Raw genomic sequence first — 11,767 nt, 5'->3', positions numbered from 1 at the left:
AAGCCTTTTTCAACTGATTTGTATAGTTCGTTCTTATATTGTACTGTTACACCACTGTCCCAGGTTAAGGGGAGGGTTGGGATTCCGCTAACATGTTTAACCTCGCCACATTCTGTATGTATGTGCCTGTCCAAAGTCAGGAGGCTTTAATTCAGTGGTTGTCGTTTGTTGCTGCGTTACATATTTGTTTTTTGTTCATTTTTTTATACATAAATTAGGCCGTTAGTTTTCTCGTTTGAATTGTTCTACATTTGTCATTTCAGGACCTTTTATAGCTAACTATGCGGTATGAGCTTTGCTCATTGTTGAAGGTCGTACGGTGACCTATAGTTGTTAATTTCTGTGTCACATGGTCTCTTGGCAATTGGCAATCATACAACATCTTTTTTTTTTATATATTATATGCTCATATGCATTGATAATTTTATTGAAATAATCATAGATTTTTGTTAGATGTATCCATCTGATGAGTTAAGCCTTATTGTTGTCAATGTTTTTATTTGTTTTGATGCTTTCTATGATTACAGGATATTTTCTAGTGTTTTACCTCTTGTTTTTTACGTGGCGAGGATCTTCAGAGGTCTTCACGTTTCACAGATTGCTCTGTTTTGCCAGACAAGCTGGGGCCGAGGGACGTCAGAGCACGTCCCATATCAAAAAGTAGATATTTCGCCGTATAAACTATGTTAATAACGAATAATTACTAAATAATCAATGTAAATTAATATATTTTCTTTCTATTACTGGTGTTGTGAGGAAGGAAATTAAAAAAAAGTAACAAAAATATTGGGATCTATGTAATTCATAAATTTCAAGATCACAGAGTCAAATGTTGTGTTGTTTCTTTGCAAAGAAAGGGCTGTGCAAATTTTGCCTGCTGTAAAAATATTGCAACAGTTAAAGTGTAATGTAGGTACATTAGCAGAAAGCTTTCTTGTGTTAGATTTTGAGTTATTGAACTTGCATGCTAAATATCCACTTTTTGTTTGATATGGACGTGCTCTAACGTCCCACAGTCTCAGCTTGTCTGGCAAAACAGAGCAATCTGTGAAACGTGGAGACCTCTGAAGATCCTCGCCACGTAAAAAACAGAGCAATCTCGGACAAGAGACAGGATTGAGTCCTTCTGTTCTTTCCAACATAGTTAACGTGTAGGATGAAGTTTCTTATCAATGAAAGAAGAATGCTATCAAAATGAAATTTTACAGTCATATGCATCACGGTTTGAACTATTAAAAAAAGAGTCTGAATTTCAAATTAGACCCCTTACACTAAATGTATCGTTTAAGATCACATAAAAAGAGATTGTTATACAAGGCTCTAAGATGGAACATTTCATCTTTTGGACATATATATTCTTATTTAACACTGGAAGTGTGCACTGTAAATTTCCTTTAACACAGTTTGTTTTCCCAGTCAAAATTGTTGACGTTGTGATGATGAGGGAAAAAATGGGCTTGAGAATGAATTTATAATGATTTTTTGGGATATTTCAAAATAGTTTTAGGGATATGGGATATTTGTAAAAAATATTTATTGGGATATTAGGGGTAAACATTATATGGATACGGGATATTGGGATAAAAACTTAATGGGATATGGGATATTGATACCCCCCCTAAACAAGCCTCACTATTTTTAAAAGATTCTTAAAAGAATCTTAAAAGAGTTCCAAAAAGTAGCCGCAGGTTGAATGAATACAATAACAAAACAAATAGCATTTCATGGATGCCATATATGAAACTGTTACCAAGTATTGTGTAAAGGCAGCTCAGTGAGGAATATAACTTGAAATGGAAATTTTCCCACAGCCTGATCAGGCTTAATTTTTGCGGCCTATTATTTTGAAAACCATACACCTTTAGTATCATCCCTTGGTGAATTCTGCATTAAAGTGAACAATTTTTTACTTTCGTGCTCTAGTCACGAGGAGGTTAAGAGGGTATCTAAAATTCCACTTACTAACAAGTCCAAGTGCATTTGCCCTTGGTCTCTTTTCCATTTTAGTGACTTGTATTATTTATTCCTTCAACTTATTTATTGGATAAGAGACGAGGTGGAACTCTGTTAGCAAAATATTTCCATACTCAATTTAATATGGTGAAATAATAAATTATTAAACTATTTTTGCTGGCACTCTGGTATGGCAGGAAAAAAAATCAAAGATATGAAACTTTGAGAGAACTAAAATAACTGATAAATAATAACAATAACAATTGTTTTATATTGTGACATTTTATATGATATATATATATTCTATGATATTATATTCTCTTCGTGTGAATTGAAATTTTAATTTTATCTTCATTATATGTTTATGTGTTAAGTGCCAGTCTTTGTAAGAATCAGGCAATTTAGGTAAAAATTAAAACATGATTAGAAAAAACCCACCGATCTAATCATGCTATTTAATACTAACCATCATCCTGAGTTAAAAATAATTGGTCTTTTGTTTGTGTGTGTCTGGTAATATCAAATAACTTGGTTAGAAAATTGGTTAGAATGATAGCAAATTACAGAGTTATCTCCCCTTTTTTGTTAATTTCTAGTGCATTTCAACCAATTTGTATCTTCTATTACCAGAACAGAAAATGGAAATGAATGTTATTTTTGTGCATAACTACATATTATGAACTGAAATCAATGTCAAATAGGGTGGTTTTTTTTTTATCATGTTTTCACCACTGCCTGATTCTAGGCAGACTGGCACTTTTAAAAGAATCAGAATGTATTCGGTGTATTGTTGTCATTATGTCCCGTCAGGGGCCCTTAATTGGAAAATAAAGAACTTTGAACTTTACACATAAATTCATAGCCTTCATACACGACATATAACCTGATATAAATCAATATAGAGATAAATTAGATACCGACCACGTGCAATTGGATTATTATAGGTCTGTTTGATTGCATAGTTAGGGCCGTAACTGGGCGCCCAAAAAGAGAAGGCAGAGGTCTTGTGCCGCCGACTGAGCCCCCCTCCCCTCGGTATTTTTGGGGGTTAAGGCCGAAGTCCCAAGGACAAACATTGTAATATAAGGGTTCAAAATATGTCTTGAAACCTCCTTTTTTGTATCTTACTTATCGTTTTTGTCACAAGTTTCATATTAACTGTATGAAGAAATGCATCAGTCATCAAGAGCCGGATGAAAATTCTTGCCTCGTATTTTATTCAATCAAAACATGTATCCATTTACAGTAGGGTACGTGTTTAAAAGTAGAAAAAGCGGAACATTTTACGATGGATATTGTTTACACCAATGACAACTTTGTTTTGCTGTTTAAATTTGATTAACTAAAGTTAGTTTGTCCCTTTTCATTTACTTATAATAATACATTGATTTTACTCGGTAACAGTTATACAAAACTCCTATATAGTAAAAGAGTAAATATAAAAATGACGATAAATAGTTATTTATTCTTTTAAATTAACTTTCAAAATTTTCACATTTACGGAAATGAAAAGAAAAGAAACAAAAAGGTTAATGGTAAAATAAAGAAAAACCTCAAAACCTACCAAACTGACAGTGACTGAAATAAAAAGAAAACAAAAATAAAGAAAGAGCCAAAGGTAACAGAAGAGAAGAAAAGGCCCAATGATAAGAAGACAAACAAGGAAAAAGTTACAGAATTTAAAATGGAAGTTTTTGATGATAAAAAGAAAGAAACACAAACAGTATTCGTTGACAAGTTCGAGGCGAACAAAGCAGGAAAGAAGTTGACAATCGGTTCAAGCATTTTTGCATTCCTTAGGTCTTTATCTTGTATCAAAGGACAGAAAACAGATGTTCAATTATAAACTGTAAGTTACTTTTTGATAAATGTTAATATTAAATTATGTTTTTTTTTCTTTATTCTATTGTATTTATTTTTTTCTGAATTAAGAATAGTATTGGAATATCTATCAACAAATCACTCCTTGTAGCAGTTTTTAGTATAATTTAAAAGATGGAACGAGACTTGATGTTTTGACAGAATCATGGACGATTTTTTTTTGGACAATAATTACATGATGGTGGTAAAAACATGTCCTGCTTATCATATCTTAAACCGTATTTCATGCAAAACGTGTTAAAGGTCCGAAAAGTTAGTTAAACAGGCGAAATTTCAGCCACTATTGATAAACACATTTTCCCGAGAGGCAGTCGAAAATTTCAATATTTCAACACACAACCTGATTTATTTAATTTTGTCTCGCCTACATACGCGTGCTGTTCTCGACATCGGCAGTGTTAACACTTTTTAATGTTTATGATCAATGATAGTTGGTATGCATTTGTATTGGCATTGGTCTTATTTCCGTGAAGATGCGTTGTCCACCAACCGCTAAATGCCCGACGGGATGTATATATATAAGTACATAGCCACGTCATGTAACAAAGAAACACAAAAGGCATATAGACAACACACAGAAGCAAAAAAGTAGGACACGAATACACAGTATTTACTATAGAACAATAACACAACCATGACAACGACGGGATGTATAAGTACAGAGGAGCCACGTCAAATGGATATCACCAAACACACACTAAACAGTATAAGTAATATTAATAAGGACATATAAAAGAATACTTTCAGTTACATTAAAAGAAAACATTTATCTTACTATAAATGGACAACAAATTAAAGAAAGTATATGTGAAAAGGTTCTAGGTATTTTGTTGATGCATCTCTATATCTTGGTCTTCTCATATTGATTATATAATAAAAAAAAATAACTTTCTTTAGCTTTACTGAAAATGATAAATAAATATTTAAATCACAAAGCTAGACAAATGTTCTATAACGCGTTATTTGATGATAAACAACGTCAGTACCCAGAATCTATACTGATTGCTGTGTATTTCTTCATTCTACATTGGATAGAGGTATAGGGGGAGGGTTGAGATCTCACAAAACATGTTTAATCTCGCCGTATTTTTGCGCCTGGCCCAAGTCAGGCCTTTGTAAGTCTTGTATGTATTTTTAATCTTAGTTCATTTATATGTTTTAGAGTTTAGTATGATGTCCATTTTCACTGAACTAGTACACATTTTTATTGAGGGGCAAGGTACGTGAGGCCCACCTTCGGATGCGGAATTTTCTCGCTGCGTTGAAGACAAATTGTTGGCCTTCGGCTGTTGTCTGCTCTTTGATCGGGTTGTTGTCTCTTTGACATATTCCGGCCAATTTCCAGTCTTATTCAAGACCATCGCATATTATAAGAAGATCATGTGGTATGAGTGCAATTGAGAAAACTCTCCATCAAAGTCACAATTTGTAAAAGAAAAACCATTATATAGGCAAGATCCTCAACATGGAGCCTTAGCTAGTTTTAAATACAATAAAGCCAATTTACACTGAAAAAAGGACTTGTATATATTTATTTAAGTTATTTTGAACATACAACACATGTCAAAGGTTTCCCGTTGACATAAGGAGGACATTTTAGTGATCCACACATTCCTCCAACCAAGTAAACAACCGAGTCACCATTATCTCTATCCCCTCCTGGAACACCTACTGGTTTATTAACTACACAAACGTATTCAGTCGGTTGCCGCGAACTGTGGTGTCCTTCCGACATCAAATAACCCCAATATTCAGCATTCCAACCTGCAGGACATGACTTGCGACCAGGTATCATCAGAACTGACGATCTATTTTTCGTGATGCAGACGGCACATGATGCATCTTTGTTTGCAATGTCAGGATAAAGGCCATTAATATCGGTCTCAACACCGTACAAGTTCCTTGCTATATTTGGAGATTGCAGACTTGTGTACTCTGGGTTTTTAGGAAGACATAAATAATTAGACCCTCCTCCATTACGATTCTGCTTTTTTCCAGTCATGTAACCTGAACATTTTCATAACAAAATAAACACAAGTTGTTTCAAAATTGGCACCATTGATCCTACACCAACCATCTAAAGATATTTCAATTGATAATAAAAAAATTGAAGGTTGCTTTTACCTTTGGATAACCTGGTATAACATCATCTACGCTTATCTGATATAGATTAGACCACAATTTTCTTTTACAAACATTGCACTTTTAATATAAAATGTCGATACACATTAAGTGTCATGTTTATTCAAAGAGACTTTCCACACGAATCCAATAAAGTCACACAAAATATAGATTCAAAAGTTGTATTCCCTATCTCATCATAAAATTAAAATAATATTAGATCTAGTAGTACAGTTATCGCACAAACAAAACCCAAAAGTTTTACTGAATATTGTCGGATCAGGAATTCCGTTAGGAATTATTGTTGTAGCATATGAAGGTTTTAAAGTGTTTATCGTTGGCAGTTTAGAATGAAATGTGTAAGATTTGGGGATGTTAGCGCCACTTTCAGCAGCTATTTTGTGGCGGTCAGTTTTTATTAACGGAAAAAGTCGGAGTTCACTGAGATAACCATCAACCTAAGGCAGGAAAACTGACAATCATAGTGAGAAAAAAAACTGGACTCGAACGCACCTATAGCTACACGTGTGGGGTTCGAGTTTATTGTCACAGTCTTTTCAAGCTTGTGATACTGTAGTTGAAATAATACTTAGACGACTCGACCACCGAGGCCTCTTAAATAGAAAGGAAAACTTAACGATGGATTCAAAATAAAATATGAGAAGATAGCTTTTCCAATGTGCTTTTAGAACATAAAACAGAAGAAATTATTCGTTTTGAATAAAATAAACAAAATAGGTAAATGGGTAACTTTGTATGTACATTCCTTCATAAAATTACATTAACTCAGTGATCTCCATGCAGTTATAATGCATGGATATTTTTTTTATATAGATCAAACAAAACATATTCTGCAGTTGTAAAAACAATCGTAATGATGAAAAAAAAATCACACAATGTTTTTTTTTCATTTATTTAAATGAAAAGTATAATAAACAATTGTATTCGTTAAAGATCTGGACCAATTTATTTCCTGCTATTGTACAATCCAAGATTGTAGAAGACACCCGATCTTCCATATCAATCACTATCCAGAGACTTAAGGCCCTATACACTGGTGTTATTCTTTCCGTTTATATTAAAGTTTTGTGAATTTAAAAGAAAACTCACCGTCATATATCAAAGAAGATTTCTCGGGACAATTATTTCTTCCCCAACGTGTAAATGTTGTACCAAAATTATTGTCTCTATTCACCTCTAAAAAGAAGATACTGTCAGGCAAATAGTTTCAATATAATTGTTCAGTATTATATTTGACAGAAAAAAATAGACTGTGTGAGCTGGCGTAAATTCATGGTGGGTGTCCGTTATAATTCTGCGGTTTACATGTTGTTACATGTGTTATGTACTTTTATATTATTTTATGTATTTCTCTGTGCTGAATGTTCTTGTGTTTGTTTGTTCTGTATTCTTGTCACGTAATGTTGCTATTTAAGCGGTATTTTTTTTTAATATTGTCATATAAGCGGGAGGTTTGGTTATCAATAACACGGTTTCAACCAACGTGTTTTCTCAAAATATTATGTACTAAGTCAGAAATGTGGCAGTTATTATCAATAGTCCGTTTCTATGTAAGTTGTAGTTTGTTTTTGTTGCAGTTCAGTTCAGTGTTTCTGTTGTTCTGTTGTTTTCCTCTTTAATATAGTTGATGTTTTTCCCTAGGTTATAGGTTGTTACCCGGATTGTTTTCGTTTAATTGATTTGTGACTATTGAACAGCTGTATACTACTGTTGCCTTTATTTCTATTTAGATTAAAAACTTATTGAAGTAACAAAAATATCAAACTTAACGATTTTTCTCAATTGTCTATTCATGCTATTCAGTACAAGATAGATAGTAACAACATGTTTTAAAGTTAAATAACTCTCTCTCAATGATGTAAAAATCAATTTAATCTACAATATCGTACTATCTCTTGTATGGTCAAACCCATCATATGCTATTCTATTAAAACGATCAGTTCAATATCATTTCACTATTAAGGATGACCTGTTTTCAATAATCTTCTGGTCTATCACCGAGAAATGTATATAAATCTCGCGACAAAATAGTTTTGACTGTATCACTAATCTCACAAGGCTTCAAAAAGGTATAATAATACGGTATATTTTTTTCACCTATAAAAGAGGAAATCACAAAATTAATATTACCTGTCCTGCCATGCTGTAGATCATCTCTTAAGTCCTTGAGTTCCCGTTTCATTCTGTTGATAATATATTCGTCACATATCTCAGACGAAACAGTCGTAAAACACAAGCTAAACGTCAACAGAAAGAACATTGACAACATCATCACTTTACAGAATATCTGCATCAGACCTTGGTAGATACTATATACACTTTCACTAATGTAACATATGTGTTAAAATGAAATAAGAACTGGTATTATCGAATTTCGAAGAGCATGGGATCGTGTATTTTGTTTACCAGGAAACATGTTTAATATATTTGAATTCTAGTTATTAATTTTGCATCGCAAGGAGAACATCCCTTACTTGGAAAGATTAAATTCTTTACGCATAGCTTTGATTCCTTGGCTTAGCTAAGTATATACGCTTGACGATATTTGGTTGATTACCTATACAAGCCATGTATTCAGTTTTGGATTTTGAGATATTTTACATCGAGCATCACTGAACCGACATTTAATTCAAGTGTCGAAATGCACATCCTTTGCAATAAATAAGTACAATTAATATTATCACAAGTTTTAGCTTTCTAAAAAGCTACAGACTGCTTCGCTCTACACTAATTAAAGGTTATATATGTGTGCATGTCGTTGTTAAATTAGTATTGGAAATGCGGTATTTTTAGATATTGATTGATATAAAATGGATGTACTTTAAGATTGTGCGTTATAAAAAAAAAAAATATCTTGTTGAAAATTGAAACAATAATAAATTTAGACACGACTCTTGAGGTGTGCCTTTCTGGAGGTGTGCCTATATTGTCAGAAGTTATAAAACACAGATAAAGCATTTTTGTAAACATTGCATAGGAACATTCAATTTGTTTAGCAAAGAGATCGTGCAAATTGCAGAGTAACAAAGCAATTAAACACGTATTAATAATTGATATTTCAATATTGAATTTATCTGTGAAAGGTATGCATAATAAAACGAACATGAATTAATGACAGTTGATCGGAACTGAAATACACATAGTCAATTTTCTGGCTTTTGATGTCTTATCCTGGACGAGAAAAGTCTGTAATTCTTATTATGAATTAACTGTTAACAAAAGTTTGAATTTTTGAAAAACTAAGGCTTTTCTACCTCAGGAATAGATTACCTTAGCTGTATTTGGCAAAACTTTTTCCTTAATGATCTTCGACTTCGTACTTTATTTGGCCTTTTATAACATTTTTGATTCGAGCGTCACTGGTGAGTCTTTTTTAGACGAAACGCGCGTCTGGGGTATATATTAAATTGTATTCCTAGTATCTATGATGAGTTTATCTTTATCTCATTTAAGCCAATAGCTGTTGCTGAATCTCAGCCTCATTATAATGCAACCAATCAGAATCTATACGTGATAAGTAATTTATTCAAGATGGCGTGTATTTTGACTGAAACTAATAGCTCCGCCCCGTGATGCGAAGCAATTACAACTGACGTGAGTTCAAATGGTGTATACACCCCAGTAACAAGTCATTCAGTACTAACATGGTAATATGCAATTATGTTTTAAATTAAATTTGGTACTATTAACATTGTAACTATTAAACTTTAGAAATCATTTTGAAATTAAATTTTAAAGCTCTGCATGAATACTTGTTCGGGTTTGGCTATACGTTTGGTTCTGTATAATTGAAATAGCGCCTTGACGGCTGTGTTGGGTTTTAGATTCTCAAATTTTAAGGCATCGAGCATCATTGAAGAAACATTTAAAAATTGCAAAATATGCATCATGTGCAGTAAATTTGGCACCGTTAATATAATTCATTGATGTTGTGTTCAAATCCAAAATTTCTGTCTAAAATTCCGCGTCATATTCAAATATTTGGTCATATCATATAGACCGAGACAATTTAGAACGTTGTGATACAACGATTGTAAAATACAACGGTTAATTCTACTCAAATTCATTTGATTACAAAACTCGGTAAAAAAAGTCAAACTCATCGAAGTCTCGTTTCATATTCTGATCATCTTAGGCTTTTTAGTGAGAAAATGATTAATAACTATGATTTCCGTAAATACAGATCATATATACTATATGAGAGCTCAACTAAGTGATCTACATACATGTATATATGTGCCTTGCACGGTCGACATGAAGGCAACTATCAAAATTATCTATTGTATAGAGATGACAATAACAAACTTGTATCTACAATGAAAAGTGTTAATGATAGAATACGAAGGTGAAGTGCATTTGGGCTCCAAATTCCGAAAATTTTGTCAATAACAGCTAAGGTAATTTTTTTGCTGTGGTAGAAAATCCTTGGTATATTTCGAATCATTAAATATACCTTTTTCGTGAAGGCTAAGTCCATACTATTCAAAACGGTTAATATATGACTTCAGACTTTATACTTTGCAGAACAACATATTATTTAATAATTTACCGGATATATGATAAAATAGTTTACATATTATAGCATTGAATAATAACAAGGGTAGGAAGGTTGCATATTACTGGTTACATCCGTACCTGATTTGTTTTTATTTGTAATCGTAGTTTAGTTTAGAGAATGTGTATATTTTATAATAGTGATTGCCTTCGTCATAATTGTTAAATCACAAAACAATAACCTTTATTGTAAGTAACATTGATTTCTACTTGTTTAATAGATTTTAAATTTTGGTAGAATTACACATGCATTTTTCTTATATATATTTCTAGAAATGTTTTTGCTTTGATCGTTTTCAAGTTGCAAATGCACCATCAACTCTCTACTCAATTCTTAAACATTTTTGCCAAATGAATGTGCTTTTTACTTTAAATTCCTAATAATTTAATTTTGGATGTAACGCGTCTTCTGATTGGCTGACGTTATTTTGTTATCAGCCCATAGACATAATTTAGTTATGTGACCGTGACGTCATCAACGTTTTTTCATGGTTTTCTACGGTTTAAAATGGAATTTAGAATTAAATTATAAGAAATGACTGTAATATGTTTTCTGTCTATTCGAAATAACATAAAAAATGTGGTGCACACTGTTAAATAACCCGCTATTCAGTGTGCACCAAATTTTTTATGGTATTTCTTCATAGACAGAAAAAATATTACAGTCATTCCTTAAATAAATCATAAAAGTTTTATTTAATTTCAAGATTACATCCCAGTTATTCTTTTATGTTGCATGTTTATATTCTAGTAAAAGTAAAGATAATTAATCACCCCGTTCATTTGTATGATTTTAGTTTAAAGCAACTATGTGCACATGATTTATGTGTTTTACGCAGTTTGATTTGGAAGAAAGGCCGACATAGCTTGTTGCACTTTTACTAACACAATTCTATATTAATATTTTTGTTATTGTTATAAAAAACATCATATAACAAAATTAGAAACAAAATCTTAATTTATATCCATATTAAGGAAATTTACCTGTGACGTTACTTTTTGTGGCGTTGATTCAATCGTGCTACGGACACACAGTTCGTAATTCCATTAAGCTGTTTTTGCGTACTGTCCAGACTTAATTTCCGTTATTCGTTGTTATTCTTTGGTTAACAAGCCGAAATGTACTATCATATTATTTATTTGTTTTATTGTCTGTCTTTTGTAGTCTCGCATTTATTTATACTGTATTCTCGTCATGTTAGTGGTATATTTAACACTGCCATAAAACAAAGGTTTG

General features: G+C 32.3%; 1 long non-coding RNA gene across 1 annotated transcript; it reads right to left on the bottom strand.

The window, feature by feature from the left end:
* Positions 1–5,519: 5,519 nt before the first annotated feature.
* LOC143074619 (uncharacterized) lies at positions 5,520–8,317 on the bottom strand. Its single transcript, XR_012977971.1, has 3 exons — positions 8,107–8,317; positions 7,066–7,152; positions 5,520–5,841 (listed from the first exon to the last, which is right to left on the bottom strand). It is a non-coding gene; the product is annotated as an uncharacterized LOC143074619 (long non-coding RNA).
* Positions 8,318–11,767: the final 3,450 nt, after the last annotated feature.

The sequence above is a fragment of the Mytilus galloprovincialis genome, chromosome 5 (assembly GCF_965363235.1).
Source record: "Mytilus galloprovincialis chromosome 5, xbMytGall1.hap1.1, whole genome shotgun sequence".
Lineage (NCBI taxonomy): Eukaryota > Metazoa > Mollusca > Bivalvia > Mytilida > Mytilidae > Mytilus > Mytilus galloprovincialis.
Note: the sequence above shows the minus strand (reverse complement) of the source record. Positions and strands in the feature narration are given on the sequence as shown.